A 15188-nucleotide genomic window follows, 5' to 3' on the forward strand; every position below is an offset into this window, starting at 1 on the left:
CCTCTGCAGATGCACCCAGGACGGCAGCACCAACCCCTCCAGCAGGTAACCCGTCCTCCCCACCAGCGCTGGGTCTTCTTGGGGCCAGGCTGTGACCCACAGCCGGAGGGAAGGGGCTCCTTGCTGGGCTGTGAAACTCCCAGGAGGAGGCAGCGGGGTAGCGGTGGGGCGGGAGGCTGGGGAGGGCTGTCATTCACCCAGTCAGGTGGGAGCTTCCCCATCCCTCATCCCCTGAAACCCGGTATGTAATGGGGGTCAGGACTGGGGTGTGCCGGCCCCTCACCTCTCCCAGGCCTGGTGCTGCCCTTTCTGTGTTCCTGCCATGCAGATCCCACGCGGGCCCGTCTGACCGGCAGCGGGAGAGTCTCATTGCCCGTCATCATGTGCATCATCCTGGGAGCCCTTGTCTGCCTGCTCCTGGCCCTCCTGGCCGGGCAAGTGCGAAGCGCCAGGGCTGGGCGCAGAGGTGGGTCCCTTCCCAGGGGAAGATGCCTGCTGGCAAGGCCAGGGGTGCCGTGGGGTGTCAGTGAGTGGGAGAGGCAGAGCTGGGGGGACAAGAGTGTGTGCTCTCTGCGGGATCCCACCCTCTCTCTGACCATCCCTGGGCCAGCCCTGCCTCTGTCCACAGGCTCTGAGAGAGCTCAGGAGCCCTTCCCTGAGGCCGTGTACGAGGAGATCGGTTCCAGCCCAGCATGGCAGAAGCAGGCAAGGTTCAGCGGCTCAGGTTGGTGTGCGGCCCTCGTTGAGGACACATCTACAGTGCTCTTTCCCCTGGCTGCCACCCAGGGTTGACCCCTGCAGCCCCCTAACCCATGGTTCGTGCGGTTGTGGGGCTGTTGGATCTGTGTGGGGAGCACCCATGTCCTGGGCCCAGGAGAGAAGCTTTCTCCCCACCTGCTCTGCGCGTCCCATTTGGGGACAGCCCCTCTCTGCCTGCCCCTGCACCCTGGGGGACACCTGAGGGGTGAGGGAAGGGGCTGTCCCAGGGCAGCTCTGGCAGGCCCTTGGAGATGGGCTTTGTCCCAGGGCAGCAGGGTGAGTCCTGAGCCCTCGTCCCCGTGCAGCCGTGGCTCTGTGGGTCCCACGTCCCCAGCAGCACTGAGCACAAGCTGGGTCAGCAGAGCGCGCTCCTCTAACACCCGCTGGGCCTCTCTCCAGGCTCCTATTCAGAGGGGTCCCTGAGCAAGCTGCAGCCCTACCCCGGGGACAGCGAGGAGGAGGATGGTCCGGGGTCAGCACCAGGTAATGGGGGGCAGGAAGGGGTGGATGTCTCCTCCCTGCAGACATGTGATGGACAGCAGTGTCACTGAGCGTCACCCTCGGAGCTGGGAGGACGGGTGGGATCTCCTGTGGGGCTGCAAACACCGATGTCGGAGCCCCACGTCCCTGCACATCCTCCCATCCTCTGCTCTGCAGAACGCATCTTCTCACTGTCACCAGCTCTCCTCTCCTTTCAGATGTCCCTGTCCTGCCTGGAGGTGACCCAGCTGATGGCTATGATGATGCCAGGGAGGTTTCTGACCCTGGGGAGGATCCTTCCCCTGGGCAGGAAGACTGGGAAATGCCCAGGGTGGCAGAGGAAGGATCTGGACCCACGGATACCCCTGGAGGTGAGAGGGAAAGAAAGTGCTGCTGGTTCCTGGGGTGGCATCCCTGGTGCTGGATGAATCGCTGTCACACTGAGAGCCCAACGTGCTGGGATGGGGGAACCTGCCCCAGGAGTTTTTCCTTGGGGGCTCCATGGGTGGGAGAGGGAGCTGAACGTCTCAGGACTGGTGAGGAGAAGGGAGAAAGGTGATGTACAGCCCAGGAGAGGCACCCCATGGGGTGAACATGCAATGGCCTGCCTTGCTGCTTGCAGGGCCAAAACTGCTCTCCCAGAGAGGTGCTGGTGCCCCTGGAGCTAAGGGGGATGGCTGGTCCCTGTCCCCAGAGAGCACGGGCTATGACGATGCTGAAGAGGTGTCTGTGGCACATCCCCCTGAGGACACAGAGGCTGTGACACCGGAGCTCAGTGCACAACGGTCCCTGAGCCCCGGGCCAGGAGAGCCCGTCCCTGCAGTGCAGCTGGGGGCAGCCAGGAGGGAGGAGAGGTCTGTGCAGCTGGGAGAGCCGTGAGCACCAGGGAACCCTCTCCCTTTTCCCACGGGCAGCAGAATCTGCCAGGGGTTTCTTTGATTTTGATTCCCCTGTTTTTACACAGGGGCCCCCATATCGGTTCTTATTAAAAGCCTTTGATCCAGAGCTGTGCTTGCCTGCCCAGGTGCTTTAGTGTCTCCCTGAGGGTGCTTGGAGGAAACCAGAGCCCAAAGACATGGCGGTGGGGAAGGGGCATGTCTCGGGTGGGTGTGTGGTGCAGGGCAGTGAGCTGAGCTCAGGTCCAGCACAGCTGCCCGCCTCTCTCCTGAGAGGGGGCTCCAAGGAGGCAGCGCACACAGCCCTCCTCACCCCACAGCCAGACCCTGGCTGGGCAGGGCAGGCCCACAGTGCCTGCAGAGGACCAGAGGCTCCAGCTCCAGCCTTTCCCTGAGGCTGGGCATTCAGGGAAGAAGCCCCTTGGAGATGCTGGGGATGGAAGCCAGGATCTCCCACATGCAAAGTGGGCGCTCTGCCACTGAGCTACACCCTCTGCAGCCTTCCCAGCAGGAGACACTCTCCTCCCATGAGGGGTCTGTGACAGGCACAGCCCCGTTGTCCCCTGGGTGCCCAGGGACCCTCTGCAGCAAACAGCACTTGAGCCCTCCTGAGATGGGGGAAGTCCGCACGGCCTCTCCCCTGGGGCCTGATCCTGGCACAGGGCTGCACTGCAGAGCACTGCCCCTCCAGCGTCTCTGAAGAGCGATGGGGCAGAAGGAGGCTCTGGCTGCAGGTGCTGCTCCCACGCTCTGGCCCCCTCCAGGGCCAATGGAGAGGAGAACACTCCTGAGCCTCCTCTGCCCCCCAGGGCAAGGGCAACCCCTCTGTGTGCCACATCTGTGCGCAGCGGCACAGGAGGAGAAATACAACAGGGTGAGGGACATGCCCTCCCTGGGGTGAGGTGCCCCCAGGCTCTGATGGCACCCCAGGGTGTGCGATGGGGCAACATGGGGGCAGAAAGCTCACACGCCCTCATCCATGTAGCGGGCCTCCTCCTGCACCCCTCTGCCCCACAGCATCCCTGGAGGTGGGGTGAAGGGCAGGTGTCCATCTCCATGGGGCTGATGCCCAGAGAGGAGCATATTGGTGTGTTACCAGTCATTGGAGCAGGGGGGCAAAGGGGGCCAAGAAATTCTGCTCAGGACAGCGTGTGGCTAAACAATACCGATGGCCATGCACTCCGGTGGGTGATCCTCAGCGTGGCTTTGTCAGCTGTCCTGGGCACATCAGAGGTCTCACTGCAACACCCCCCCGGGGGAAGGATGCTGCCATTCAGGCCGCAGCTCCAGGGAGTGCCTCTCCCTGGGACTATGGGTCCAGTGGCCTCTGCTCTGGGAACTGAAGACAAGGTGCAGGAGGTGCCTGAGGAGGGGAACAGACTCTGCACCCTTGAGCATGATGAAGAGGAGAGGAATTGTGTTGTGCAGAGACCCCGCAGAGGACACATCCCGATCCTGTGGAGCAGGGAAGGGGGCACAGCTGGAGACCTCCCCAAAGCAGCCCTGAGTGGAGAGTCCTGCCCAGGGGCAGGCTGGGGACTTGTGGGGCTGGAGGAAGGCTCCTTCTAAGCCGCAGATGTGCAGGTCCAGGGCAGGGACAGTGCTCTGGCAAGAGGTGAAGGAGCAAGCAGGGCTGGGGCAGGCTGGAAGGCGGCAGACAGGCTCTGCAAAAAGCAGAGGGAGAAAAATCACTGCTGAAGCCCAGGGCTGAACCAGGCACCTTTAGATCTTCAGTCTAACGCTCTCCCAGCTGAGCTCCTTCAGCCCTGACCCAGCAGCCCTTGTCCCTGGGCCACCCCCGCCGGGCCCCAGGCTGACACAGACGAAGAGTGCTCCTCAGGGAGGTTCCCAGGGAAAAGCTGTGCCCAGCCCCCGACAGAGGGGACCGGGCCCCTCCCTGCCTCCAAGGCCAGGTGGGCTCCAGCTTTGGTGGAGGCCACGTTACGCTGGGCGTGCCAAGATGTGTGTGGGCCTCGTACAAAGGGGACAGGAGTGAAGGTAATTGGGCAGGCCAGGCATGCGCAGCTGCAAAGGCTGAGGGTCAAAGAAGCATAGGACCGATGGAAGACCTTATCACCTGGAAAGCCTCCTCCCACACATTTTTTCTCTTGCTGAACTTTGCTGCTTCGTTCTCAGCTCCTCTCCCTCCTTCCCCCTGAGCAGTGCAGGGCGATGGGGAATGGGGGTCCTGGTCAGTCCATAACAATTCCTCTCTGCTGCTCCTTCCTTCTACCACTTTTCCCATGGGGTTCCTCTTACTGGCTACAGTCTTTCGAGATAAACCTGCTACAGCATGGGTTCTCCTCAAGCTGAAATTCTTTCAGGAAATATCCAACCTCTCCAGTGTTGGGTCCTCCACCACGTGCAGGGATTACCTCCTCCGCTGTGCTCCTCTCCTTAGGCTGCAGCGAAATACCTGCTCTACTGTGGTATTCTCCACAGGCTGCAGGAGACCATCTGCTCTGGCACCTGGAGCACCTCCTCTCCCTCCTTCTTCACTCACCCTGGTGTTTTCAGGGCTGTTTCTCACACTGATTTTTCCCTCACTCCTCTCCCACTCGAGCACTTGTGTCCTTTCTTAAATACACTCTCACAGAGGTTCCACCATCCTCGTTGATGGGCTCAGTTTTGGACAGCGGTGGGTTTCTTTTGGAGCTGGCTGGAACCAGCTCTGTCTGGCACGGAAGCAGCCCCTGGTCTCTTCTCACAGAGGCCCATGCCTTCAGGCCCACCACTACCAAACCCTGGAGACGGACACCAATTCCACAAGCCCTGGCTCTGCACCACAAACACTCTGGTGTGAGTCCTCACCCCGCATGGTCACACGGTACAAGCTGCACTCCGAGGATTTTCCCTCCTGGGCACTTTCCAGCCCAGCCCAGCTCCCTCCAAGCTCTGCCACCTCCCCTGCCCTCTTTCCATCCCAGCCCAGTCTGCGCTGGCCCAACAGCAGAGCCTGCCCCAGGGTGCTGCAGAGCTCTGGGCACTCACTCCACAGCCACAGCCCCTCTGAAGGGCACCGCAGCTGCTGGGGGGCAGAGGAGGGTCAGCCCCAGAGACGGGGGGCATTTGGGCACAAGGAAAGGCAGTCAGTGGGCCCCTGTGTCCTCCTCCCCAGGATGTTCTGAGGGGTCTGCAGCCCCTCTGTGCCATCCCCTCTCCCCAGCCCAGTACAAGAGCCCTGGCCCTGGGGACCCTCCAGCAGCTCCTGCCGCCCCAGTGACAGAGTGGCACTGGGACAGCCTGCCCCAGGCTGCTGCAGCCAGAAAGGTCTTCTCATCTCCCGTTTATTCAGCCCTGCTGCTGATGGGTCTCAGAAAAAGAAGTGTTAGCTGGTTCATGTATTTTATTTAAACACACTCTTCATTTATATAAATTTTTTGTGTCACAGGCAAGAGTTGAAAAGTTAAGGAGGAGGGGAGGAATAGTGAATGCTTGTCGGAACAGATACAGAGAATCCTTTGCAGAGGAAGGTACACAGTCTATGGCTGATGAAAAAATGTCCAATCAGTTTCCTCAGGGCATCCTTGAGCTCCTGGTTCCTCATGCTGTAGATGAGGGGGTTCACTGCTGGAGGCACCACCGAGTACAGAAATGACAGCACCAGATCTAAGGATGGGGACGAGATGGAGGAGGGCTTCAGGTAGGCAACTACAGCAGTACTGATAAACAGGGAGACAATGACCAGGTGAGGGAGGCACGTGGAAAAGGTTTTGCGCCGTCCCTGCTCTGAGGGGATTCTCAGCACAGCCCTGAAGATCTGCACATAGGACACCACAATGAAAACAAAACACGTAAAGAATAAACAGGCACCAAACACAATAAGCCCAACTTCCCTGAGGTAGTCTGAGTCTGAGCAGGAGAGCTTGAGGATCTGGGGGATTTCACAGAAAAATTGGTTTAGGCCATTCCCTTGACAGAGAGATATTGAAAATGTATTGGCTGTGTGCAGCAGAGCATAGAGAAAGCCACTGCCCCAGGCAGCTGCTGCCATGTGGACACAAGCTCTGCTGCCCAGGAGGGACCCATAGTGCAGGGGTTTGCAGATGGCAACATACCGGTCGTAGCACATGATGGTGAGAAGATAAAACTCTGCTGAGATCAAGAAGGCAAAGAAAAAGACCTGGGAAACACATCCCGAGTAGGAGATGGCCCTGGTGTCCCAGAGGGAGTTGGCCATGGCTTTGGGCAGAGTGGTGGAGATGCAGCCCAGGTCGAGGAGGGCGAGGTTGAGGAGGAAGAAGTACATGGGGGTGTGGAGGCGGTGGTCACAGGCTACGGCAGTGATGATGAGGCCATTGCCCAGGAGGGCAGCCAGGTAGATGCCCAGGAAGAGGCAGAAGTGCAAGAGCTGCAGCTCCTGCGTGTCTGCGAATGCCAGGAGGAGGAAGTGGGTGATGGAGCTGCCGTTGGACATCAGATCCCTTTGTTCCCGAGGTACTGCCAAAGGAGGAAAGCACACTCGCAAGTCAGGACAGCTCTGAGCAAATCTCTTCCCATTGCCTGCCCTTCCAAACCCAAGCCCCAAAAAACACCCTTTGCCTGTGTCCTTTTTTGCGGGAGCTTTTTGCATTGCCCTTGTTGGAGCTCTCATTGTTGCTGGCCAAGTGTGCCGTGAGGAGCAGAGCTCTGCTTGTGGGCTCCCAAGGAGTCATCCCTGCTCCATAGCAGCGGGGATTGGGGAAAGGGGTTACAGCTTCTGCCATTCACTAGTTACCTCATCTGTAATCCGCTTGTAACGCAGAGGGGCTGCTCAGCATATTCCTGCAGGAAAACCTCAAGGAAACTCCTGGTTGTCCTCAAACTGCAGTGACATGAGCAGAGCCAGCTCACTCCTCAGCCTTGTTGGGGGGGAAAGACCACGCAGCTCCTCACTCACTGCCCCTCAACCCCCTGCAGAGGGATAGGTAGAAGAGGGAGAAAAAGGAATAAAAATCTCATGGGTTGAGATAGAGACAGTTTGATAGACCAGTAACGGGAAAGAAACTAACAATCATTGTAAAAGAATATAGGAAACCAGGAGTGATGCAGTACAATTGCTTACCCCCCGATGCCCATCCCGAGCAGCGAACACGGATTCCTGCCGCCCGGCCACCCCCCATTTCTGTACTGAGCAGCACCAGCCCAAGGCATTTTATTGACCTCTCTGGTGGTTTTGGTGTTGAGCCCATGAAGCTCAGACACAGGGGAGGCTGATGAAACCTCTCCAGAAGTCAACGTCAGATGTAATTTTGAAAGTTTCTTGGAGCGTTAATGGGTCCCACTGAGGGCCATTACTGCCAAAGGCTCCTGGGGGCTCGTTCGAGGGAAAACTGGAGGCAGTGAGGGCAGGTAGGCAAAGGCAATGGAGAGGTGTCTCTGATGCTGGCTAATGCTGAATGTGTGAGAGGAAGGCAAAGGGCCAAGCCCTGGCCTCCAGCCCCTGGGAAGGGAGATCCTGCCCCACAAGCACAGCTCAGGGCTCTTCCTGGGGCATTGTGATGAGAGGACGTGCAATGCCAAGGGCAGAAAGACAGAATGACGGCTCCCGGGTGGGGAAGAGGAGGCGCTAAGGCCCTAGTGCTGTAAGGATAAGGTGTCTTCTGGTAGCCTTGGTGGCACAGACAACAGCCACAGCCAAGAGGAGAAAGACATAAGCACTGTTGGGGGCTTTCAGCCTTGCCAACTCCCTTGATCGTCTCCACTACACGCTGTGGCTGGAGAGCTGCCCTGCAGAAAATTACCTGGGGGTGTTGGTCAACTGCCGGCTGAATATGAGCCAGCAGTGTGCCCAGGTGGCCAAGAAGGCCAACAGTATCCTGGCCTTTATCAGGAACAGTGTGGTGAACAGGAGTAGGGACGTGACTGTCTCCCTGGAGTCGGCACTGGTCAGGCCCCACCTGGAGTACTGTGTCCAGTTTTGGGCCCCTCACCACAAAAAAAGACATTGAGGTGCTGGAGCGCATCCAGGGAAGGGCAAAGGAGCTGGTGAGGGATTTGGAGGATAAATCTTATGAGGAGTGGCTGAGGGAGCTGGGATTGTTTAGCCTGGAGAAATGGAGGCTGAGGATATTTGGAAAAAATTTTACACTGAAGCGGTTAATAAGCATTGGAACAGGCTGCCCAGAAAGTGGTTGAGGCACCACCACTGGAGGTATTTAAAAAATGGGCAGACATAGTGCTTAGAGCTATGGTTTAGTGATGGTTTTTGTAAGAGTTAGGTTGGTGTTTGGACTAGGTGATCTGAAAGGTCCCTTCTGTTGCATGAAAATGGGCAAAGCGGTTTTGGCAGAAGATAAACCCCCTTGCGTTCTAACACTCCTCACCGAGATGGGGGACCAGGTGCGTCTGGGTTTAAATTCGGAGTGATGCCCAATCCAGCACTATCAGTCCAATCGCGTTTAATATGTATTAAACTGTTATGATTTGGATACACTGATAGTGGACTGCACCTTCAGTCTAGTCGTGCTCCTGAACTAGCACGGCCACTCTTGAGTGTTTGGTCGCGTTCAGTGAGAAACCAAAATGACCAGGTACTGAAACAACGCAGTTTATTTAAACAACAGGTATATAGGATTGCCGGTGATAAATACACTGTCTGCAAAGCACGTGCAAATAACGATATTGTTAAATATAGAAAAGGCACAATGAAGTTATATACAATACAGCCTGGCTATAAATGTAGGAGAGAGATTCTCTACAGAGATTTCTAAGTTTCCCGAGGAAACACTCGGTATGATCTAAGTCTTACCCAAAGGCGTCCCTATGGCGGGGAAGAAAGGCTCAGCCAGTCGACTGGTCCCAGAAGTTAGTGATGGAATTCTCCTGACTTGTTCGCGATGGTGTCTTCCCTGATATCCCCCCTCTCTCGGGATATTTTTATACTATTTATTTTATCTTCAAAGTGGAGTTTGAGTGACTTTAGTCATAAATTCTTTTATTATGATTGGTGTACACAAGGAGGAGTGGTTGCACCTTGCAGGTGGGTAGCCTCTGGGATGGAGGTGTGTTTTGGTACATTGTAATGAGCAAAGTTCGCACAAAGGACAAAATTTCATCAAAATTTGATTAAACGTTGTCTCAGGTAGCGAGTAGGCCGCTTATCTGTTCCGTAGTAAGCAAGCAGACAGCTTATCTGTTCCGTAGTACTATCTCGTTCCCATATCTGCTATTCGTCACAAGGCAAGGCCACGGAACAATAATATAAGACGGGCAGACACAGTGCTTAGAGATATGGTGTAGTGATGGCTTTTGTCAGAGGTAGGTTGATGGTTGGAGTAGGTGATCTGAAAGGTCCCTCCCAACCAAGCCAATTCTATGATTCTATAAAAGTTTCGTTCCCTTTTCCACTCTTCTTCCACTCTCAAGTTCTTCTCTTGGATCATCCTCATCTCCGCCCATACAAAGAGCCAACTCTTTTTCACCGTTTCCTTGTTGGCCCTTCCCTTGGTGTTTCTGAGATGGTGACAGTGGCACTTTCCACCTTCATCATGACGTCCATGACACTAGTAAACCCTTTTCTTACCTCTGCTGTCCTACAGCTACTCAAGTTGTCTTGTTAGAGGAACCACGACTCAGCATGAGCCATCTGCACATGCAATTTAAATGCTGACGTTCTGGAGCTTCAGTGCACAGGGACCTTGAGACACCTGGGGACGTGGACAACAGAAACCTCCTCAAGCTTTTCAAGAAGGGGCAAAGTGGGACAGGACGAGGTGAGGAGTGAGTCTGAGGAGAGAGGCCTGAGCATTTTGAGGGATGCCATATGAGCCTCTGGCAAAGGCTCAGCACCATTAAGGCCAGCAGCATATGGGGTGGTGTTAGTAGGACTGTGGCCATCCAAAGAAGGGGAGTTATTGTCCCCCTCAACTCAGCACTGGTGTAGCCACGTCTGCCCTCATAGTATCCAAGAATGGTTTGGGTTTGAAGGGACCTTGAAAGGTCATCTAGTCCAATCCCTGTTTTTTAGGGACATCTGTGACTCAATCAGGATGCTCAAAGCCCCACCCTACCTGACCCTGAACACCGCCAATGATGGGGAATCCACAACTTCTCTGGGCAACTTTTTCCATTGTCTCACCGCCCTCATTGTGAAAAATTTCCTCCCTATGTCCAGTCTAAATCTACCCTCTTTCAGTGTAAAGCCATTGCCCCTTGTCCTGTCATTACTGGCCCTGGTAAAATCTCTCTCTCTCTCTCTTATAAGCCTCCCTCATGCATTGAAAGGCTGAAAGAAAGTCTCCTTGGAGCTTTTTTGTTTCCAGGCTCAACAACTTCAACTCTCTCAGCTTTTCTTCCCAGGAGAGGTCTTCCGTCCCTCCAATGATTGTTGGTAATCCATCTCTTGACCCGCTCTAACAGGTTTAGGCGTGAGGCATGTGGTGAGGGTTTCAGCTTTGGCGTTAGTGTTCAGGGAAGGGCTACAGATGAGAGCTGCAGGTGAAGGATTAGGGTTAGGGTCCAGGCAAAGGCTTAGGGGGAGCTGCATCGTGCCGAGTCTGAGGGGCAAGAGTGTGGAAGGCACTCAGCGTGTATGGGCCCTGGTGGTGAGCAGAGGGAAAGCTCATGTGGTGATGGCCAAAAGCATCCCCATTGCAATGAGCTGGGGATTAGCACTGGGCCCCTTGGCTTGGCAGGGCACATCCAGGGGGCTACAGCACACAGGATGTCTCTGCCTCCTTTCTTTGTCACCCTGAAATCACTGCCTCTGGTTTTCTGCTCCAACCAGCCCCCAGGGAGGCACGCTTCCATTTCCTGAAGCAGCTTCGTCACCCACAGCCCTCAGCAGACCCTGCTGAACCTCCAAGGCTCTTTATTCCTGCCAGGGCCCTCCACACTGCGTGACTTTCCCCTGGGACCTCCTTAATGTGAAGGAACTGTAATGAGTTTAGTCTTGCATCTCAATTCACCGTATGGTTGCAAGGGGACTTTGAGGAGAGACTGTCTCCAAGGAAGAGTTTTGCTAGAGTTCGCTGGAGAAGAAAAGTTTTGTTTAACAAGCACATAATGTCACATGGGCAGGCACATCGCTACAGACATGAGTTGGTGACAAGGCTCTGGGATGGAAATTTGGCCAAGAATAAGGCACAGTTTACTTAATCTGCCACACTCTCTCTTTAGCCAACTCACTAACTGTGCGTATATTTAGAATTTCCTATCAGTCTCTCCAACGTATTTCTTTTATGTTGATGGTTTGAGGAAGGTGGAGCTTATTGGAGGCTTGGACTTGGCATATAGTGGAGGAATGCATTGGGTTTCTTTAATTAATTGGTATCATTTCTTCCTTCTGGCTGTTCAAATTTAATAAGAATCCCTTGTCTATTTACAGCCAAGTCTGCGGGGGAATCGGGCAGGAATTGGTGCAAAGGAGCTGTGAACATTCAGCTGCAGACTCAGCGCACAAGTCTGATGTAGGAAAAGAATGCAAGTCCCAGGCAGCCCCAAGAGAAACGGTGGGGAGGAGGAGGTGGGGGGGCAAGTTGTCCGTACAGTGGGGGACCTCGAGGAGATGGCAGTTGCTACCTCTCCGGTCCTCCTTAGGAGACCCTCTGGTTCAGTATCAGTTGGAGAAAGCTGCAAGCATTTCCTCTGGAAAAAGAAAAAGACTAATGAAAAGCCCTTTCAAAACGAAAAATTACCTTTTTATTAAGTGCTTCTTGAAACCTTCCACTTTAAGTAGACTCCTGAGACCTCTCAACTGAGCTGTACCAGGCTAGAAGCCCTGAAGAAAATCATGCAAGAGCTGTGGCTCCTTAGGGCTTTCTGCACTTTAACGAGCCCCGTGGGGCATTTGCTGCTGAGCCCAGGAATGCCAGATACTGAGAGGAGCTTGAACAGCCTGTGCAGGAATTCAAGTCCGAAGCAAACGCCAAAGTGTCTTGGAGCATTAATTGTCCCCACTGAGGGCCATGACAGACCAAGCCTCCCCATGGATTTGTTCGAGCAGGCAACTGGAGGCTGTGATTACAGGGAGGCAAAGGCACTGTGCAGGTGGAGCTGATGCTGAGTAAAGCTGTGATGTATTTTATCCCACCAAGCGGCCAGCCCTGGGAAGGGGGATCCTGTCCCTCACACTGGCTCAGGGCTCCTCCCGGGGCAGTGAGGTGTGGGGTGTGCAATGCCGAGTGAAGGACAACGGCACCACACCTCCCGGCCTCCCTGGGGGGTGTGAGGAAGCAGTGAGGCCCCGGTTCCATGAGATTAAGGTGTCTCCTTTCAGGCCTTGGTAGCAAAGACAACAGCCACAGCCAAGGGGACAAAGACCTGCAGGCTGTGGACACCCAGCCTGTTTCCTCCCCTTGCTCCCACTGGGGCATCTCCTCGCCTTTCCTGACAGCTCGTCTTCCTCCCTGCCTGTTCCTTGGAACACCCAGCGTTGCGCTGATCCAGGCTCCCTCTGGGTGACCTCAGGAGTCACAGCACTGTCCTTCATGGGACATTTCTTTCTCCTCATGTCCAGTCTCGTTGTGAATGTTGATTTGGGATCCTGCCCAACTTTGAGGTGGCACCAATTTATTAACACAGGGTTAAGTTGTATCTATGTAATCGTGTCCCTCAAACCCCTTTCATCTCCAACCCCTCCCCTAAGTCTTACTCATGTTTCCCAGGATGCAGAAGGAGGGCAGGGATTGTGAAGTTCTGGAGGGAAAGGCCAGGGAGATGATGAGATGTTAGGGGCAGGCAAGAGGAAGATGAAGGCAAAGGTGCCATTGCTGGCGAGTAGATCGTGATGTCATTAATGGTGGAGGAAGCTGCGTGTGAGGAGCAGCGTTGTGAAGTGCTCGACATGCCTGAGAGTTTCATCAAAGAGAGAAGGGAGCATGGGATAGGTGAAGGGAGAAGCGTGTGGGAGGGACAGCACTTGGTGAGGTTCCTGCTCTTGAAATGCCTTAACTCTGGCCTAACCCTAAGCCTCTAGCCCTAACCCAACCCCCTAACCCACAAAGCTGAGCAGGACTCAGATCAATTACAAGAAGCCCTAAGAAGAATCCCAAACCTTCATTTTGAGCCTCACCATGACCCCCACCCCGACCCTGATCACGAAGCAGAAACTCTGACCAGAGTTTTTGGTTCGCATGGAAGAAAACTGGTAACAGAAACCCCTAACCCAAAAGCCCTAGCGGCCTCCCTCAGAACCCCTAACCTTCCCTTGCCCTCTAAACCTCTCTCTAAGCTGTTTTTCCCCCAGAGGCAGAGTGAATGCAGAGCCTGTGAGGTCCTGGAGCAGTCGCCTGACATTGGAAGATGAAATGTGAGATGACGTGTATCAGATGAGCTTGTAGGTGACAAGGTGGGTGATGGTGGGGAAGCTACTCTTATGCCAGCTGTGCCTCAGAACCTCACAGGTGAGTAAGAGGCAGGTGTCTGTGAAGGTGCCTGAAGTCAATTCTGTCTGAGAACCTCACAGGCCAGAAGTAGGAAAATGGCTTGGCTGTTGATTGTGCTTTGGCATGGGGTTGGACTAGATGATCTCGGAAGGACCCTTCCAACCCCTTCCATTCTGTCATCTGTCTCTGCTGGTGATAGGCAAGAGAAGTCTCATGGCTGGGTCAAGCACTGGGATAAGCTTGGCCTCAGCCTTGGTCACCAGGCTGGCCAGACAGGAGGGCAGGGCATGGGCACAAAAGGACTTTCTTTGGGTATTTTGGCCCTCTAGCAATGCTGGAAATCTCCATGGAGATCCCTCCAGTGGTAGTGGTGGGAAGGGATTCCGCTGTCATGGGGAATCTTTGGCTAGATTATCTCCAGCACCTCCAGTTTCTCTTCATGGAGTCAGAGCTTGGGCTTTCTCCTCTTGTTATCTTGGTCTTTGCTGGGAAACCCTCTCAGTATTGCTGCAGTCTCCACAGAGTGCCCTTCCTGGAGAGCGAACAGCCGAGCCTGAACTGGGGGCCATCTAGAGCCCTAACGCCCACCTGGGAGAAGGAGTTAACATTAAGGGGAACAGGCCATTCACCACGAACCACAATGAGGTCACCTGCCTAGTGGATGAAGGGAAGGTGGTGGATGTAGTTTTGCTGGATTTTAGTAAAGCTTTTGACAGTGTCCCTCAAAGTATCCTTCCGGACAAGTTGCCCAACTTGGAGATGAGCAGGTGGAGGGTGCGGTGGGTGAAGAACTGGCTGAACGGTAGGGCTCGACCCATGCGTAGAGTTGCAGAGTAAGAAATCAAGGGCTGCGTGAGCCTCACAGGAGGGCAAGAGATGCTCTCTTCTGGAAGGGTCATTTGTGCTATTGGCGATAGAGCCACGCAAGGCTGCCTTGCTCAGACACACTCATCTGTTGTTCGTGTCACGTTAAACTGTACCAACATAGACATCTGCAGTGCAGTGACAGGACACAGGCCTTCTAACCTTCCCATGAACCTCCAACCTGAGCTTTCTCTCTGCACCCCCTTTGGAGGTGAACCTGAGCACAGAGCATGAGCCATTGGAGTTTGACCACTCAAGACCGTCTCCACCTTGGAGCTAATGCGGGGCACAGCCAAGGTGGAGGCCCAGGGAGGAGGTGTTGCGGAGCAGCCTTTTCTGTTGTTGCAAACTAAGCTTGGTAGCTCTCTGCTGCACCCTCTCCAGCAGTTCCCTGTCCTTCTTGATCTGGGAAGCCCAGAACTGGACACAGTGTTCCAGGTCCGGCCTCACCAAGGCAGAGTAGAGGGGGAGGATGACCTCCCTCCACCTGCTGGTCACACTCTTCTTGATGCACCCCAGGATGCCATTGGCCTTCTTGGCCACAAGGTCCCATTGCTGGCTCATGGTCATCCTGTTGTCCACCAGGACTCCCAGGTCTCCTTCCACAGAGCTGCTCTCCAGCAGGTGAGCCCCCAACCTGTCCTGGTGCACGGGGTTATTCCTCCCCAGGTGCAGCACCCTACCTTTGCCGTGGTTGAATTTCATGAGGCTCCTCTCTGCCCAACTCTCCAGCCTGTCCAGGTCTCTCTGGATGGTGGCACAGCCTTCTGGTGTGTCAGCCACCCCCCCAGCTTTGTGTCATCAGCAAATGTGCTGAGGGTGCACTTTGTCCCTTCATCCAGGTCGCTGATGAAGATATTGAAGAGGACTGGACCCAGCACTG

General features: G+C 55.1%; 1 protein-coding gene across 1 annotated transcript in view; it reads right to left on the reverse strand.

The window, feature by feature from the left end:
• Positions 1–15188, reverse strand: part of LOC134509675 (antigen WC1.1-like) — a gene marked incomplete at both ends in the record, with an annotated part of 338008 nt that overhangs the window by 236691 nt on the left and 86129 nt on the right. The window lies entirely within an intron of this gene.

Source organism: Chroicocephalus ridibundus, unplaced genomic scaffold (assembly GCF_963924245.1).
Source record: "Chroicocephalus ridibundus unplaced genomic scaffold, bChrRid1.1 SCAFFOLD_26, whole genome shotgun sequence".
In the NCBI taxonomy this organism is placed as follows: domain Eukaryota; kingdom Metazoa; phylum Chordata; class Aves; order Charadriiformes; family Laridae; genus Chroicocephalus; species Chroicocephalus ridibundus.